General features: G+C 33.3%; 1 pseudogene; it reads left to right on the top strand.

The window, feature by feature from the left end:
• Positions 1-993: 993 nt before the first annotated feature.
• Positions 994-1,112, top strand: LOC118609567 (annotated as a pseudogene).
• Positions 1,113-3,122: the final 2,010 nt, after the last annotated feature.

The raw sequence follows: 3,122 nt of genomic DNA on the forward strand, positions 1-3,122 counted from the left end.
AGGTTCTTGACTTTTGGGTATATTTACTTTCTACCACACTGAACTGCAGAACCAGAAAGCTGGACATTGAAAATAGATCTTTCATTTGGTCTTAGCATATCCAAGTTTATTAAAATATGTTCTTCTTTAAAACTTCACCTTCCTCCTATGAAATCATGGATGTAGGCAATGACCATCAAAGGCTACAAAAACCATTAGGCAAAAGCTGAGAGTTTTATAATAAATGGATCAGATGGACAACACCCAAAACCCATTGATCAATTTTAATATCACCAAAAGAGAGACAGTCAGATTTTACATGCCTCCCAATGTAATGCAGTAAAAGTATATGGCAACTTGACTTAATGAGGGGGGGCGGGAGAGAGAGAGAGAGAGAGAGAGAGAGAGAGAGAGAATTTAAATTACTAAAATGAGAAATGAAATGAATTATTGCCAACTTTACAGAAATAAAAAGAATTACAAAAGAATAATATAAACAACCACATGCCAACAAAATGGATAATTTAGATAAAATGGGCAAATTCTTAGAAACACATATTTGTACTAAAACTGACTCAAAAAGAAATGAAAAATCTGAATAAATCTAAAACAGGTAAGGTGATTGAATCAGCAATCGAAATCTGTCAACAACGAAAAAAACCACAGGCTTCACTTATAAACCCTACCAAACATTTAAGGAATAATTAATCTCAATTTTTCTCAAACTCTTCCAAAAACTTGAGGAAAAGAAAACACTTCCTAACTCATCTTATTAGACCAGCATTTATTACCCTAAGTCAGACAAAAATACTATAGGAAAAGGAAACTATAAACCAATGTTTTTTGTGATTACAGGTACAAAAAAAATCCTTAATAAGATACTATCAAACCAAATTTAGCAGCATATTAAAAGGATTACACGCCATGGCCAAATTAATGTGATATTTGACATTAATAGAATGCAGGAAAAAAATCGCATAATCATCTCAAATGATATAGAAAATGTTTGATGTTATCTATGGCCATGCCTCCCTGAACAAGCCTGATCCCGTCTGATCTCGGAAGCTAAATAGGGTCAGGCCTGGTTAGTACTTGGATGGGAGACCACCTAGGAAGACCAGGTGCTATAAGCATAAAAAATAAAAAATAAGGAGTTTTAAGCTGACAATATCCTTGCAATCTGTGAGGTCAACCATGGGTTACCTCACCTAAAAAAAAAAAAAAAAAGTGTGATATCAACAAAATCCAACACCTTTTCAAAATAAAAACACTCAATAAACTAGAAATAGAAGGGAGCTTCCTCAACATGACAAAGGCTACATATGAAAAACACTATACTCAATGGTGAAAGACTAAAAGTTTTCCCCTCACTTTAGGAACAAAACAAGGCTGCCCGCTTTGGCACTTCTGTTCAACATATTATTAGAAGTCCTAGCCAGAGAAATTAGGCAAACAAACAAACAAACAAACAAATGTATACAAAGTGAAAAGGTAAAACTATCTGTATCCACAGTTGACATGATCTTATATGTAGAAAACCATAAAGAATCTGCAAAAAAATTTAGAGCTAATAAACAAATCAGAAAAATTGTAGGATACAAAATCAAAAATCAGTTGTATTTCAAGACATCACCACTGAATGATCCAAAAAAAATATTGAGAAAACAATTCCGTTTATGATAACATCAAAAGGAATAAAATATTTAACAATAAATTTAACCAAAGAGACAAAAGTCTTGTACAAAACATTGCTGAAAGAAATGAAGGAAGCCCTAAATAAATGGAAAAACATCCCATGTTCCTGGATTAGAACACTTAATATTGTTAAGATGATGATACCACCCAAAGCAATATACAGATTAACTCTAATCTATATCAAAAGATCAAAAAACCCATCTTAATATTTATGTGACATCTCAAGGGACTACGAATGGCTAAAATAATGTTGAAAACAAAGTTGGAGAACTCATACTTCTTGATTTCAAAACCTCCTACAATGCAAAATAGTATGGTACTAGAATAAGGATTAACATATATACCAATAGAACAAAATTAAGAAATAAACCATTACATAGTCATCGATGTCAGAAAGGGACACAACCATTGAGTAGGGAAAGAACAGTCTCTTCAACAAATGGTGTTGGGAAAACTGGATATTTACATACAAAAGCATGAAATTGGACCTCAACCTTACATCTGTTCAAATCAAACACTAACAGAGAACAGACTTAAAAATTCCCTAAACAGATAAAACCAGTTTAGTCATACTGCAAAGCTTAACTTATTTTGCAAGATAGGAGAGGCTAAGTTGATCTGTATCACTTCTTACTTATGCCTCTGAAAATCATAAGTGAAATTTAGACTATTCCTCAAAATCGACGTGAGGTAACCCCTAATCAATTTTCTACCATTTAAGAAAATCCTATCTGCTCAGATAAGAAAAAAAGAAAGAAAATTCTAATGTTATAACCAATCACTGTGAAAAATAAACAGTAACTGTCTCCTCACTAGATAAGCTGCTTTTTAACAATGTACCTCTGGCCTCATTCCATGCTTGGCTTGAGTGCTCCCAATTCACAAAGTGTCTTTTCGGTGTGTGCACAATAAACTTTTACTAACTACTACTTCAGTGGCTTTTAGTTTTACTTTTACAATTTCTGAACTTTTGACACACCACATACAAGAACTAACTAAAAATGGATCATGGGTCTAATTTAAAAAATTAAAACTACAAAATTCTTAAAAGAAAATACAGGGGCAAATTTTCATAACCTTAGATTTGGCAACAATTTTTTTTAATTGTTTATTGGGGTAACATTGACTAATACGATTATATAATTTTTAGGTGTACGTTATAATTTGACATCTGTAATTCTATTGTGCGATTACCCCCTAAAGTCCAGTTTCCTTCAGCTACCATAAATTCGATCCCCTTTACCCACTTCACCCTCTCCCTAACACTCTATATTTGACCCCCCTTTATCCCGTCTACTTCCCTGCTCCTCCCCCACCCCCACCCTCTGATAACCACTAGTCTATGTCCACGAGTCTCTGTTTGTCCTGTTCATTTGTTGCTTTTAGGTTTATATTCCACATAAAAGTGATATCATGTGATTTTCAACTTTTTCTGTCTGGCATATTTC

Source organism: Rousettus aegyptiacus, unplaced genomic scaffold, assembly GCF_014176215.1.
Source record: "Rousettus aegyptiacus isolate mRouAeg1 unplaced genomic scaffold, mRouAeg1.p scaffold_m13_p_11, whole genome shotgun sequence".
NCBI lineage: Eukaryota > Metazoa > Chordata > Mammalia > Chiroptera > Pteropodidae > Rousettus > Rousettus aegyptiacus.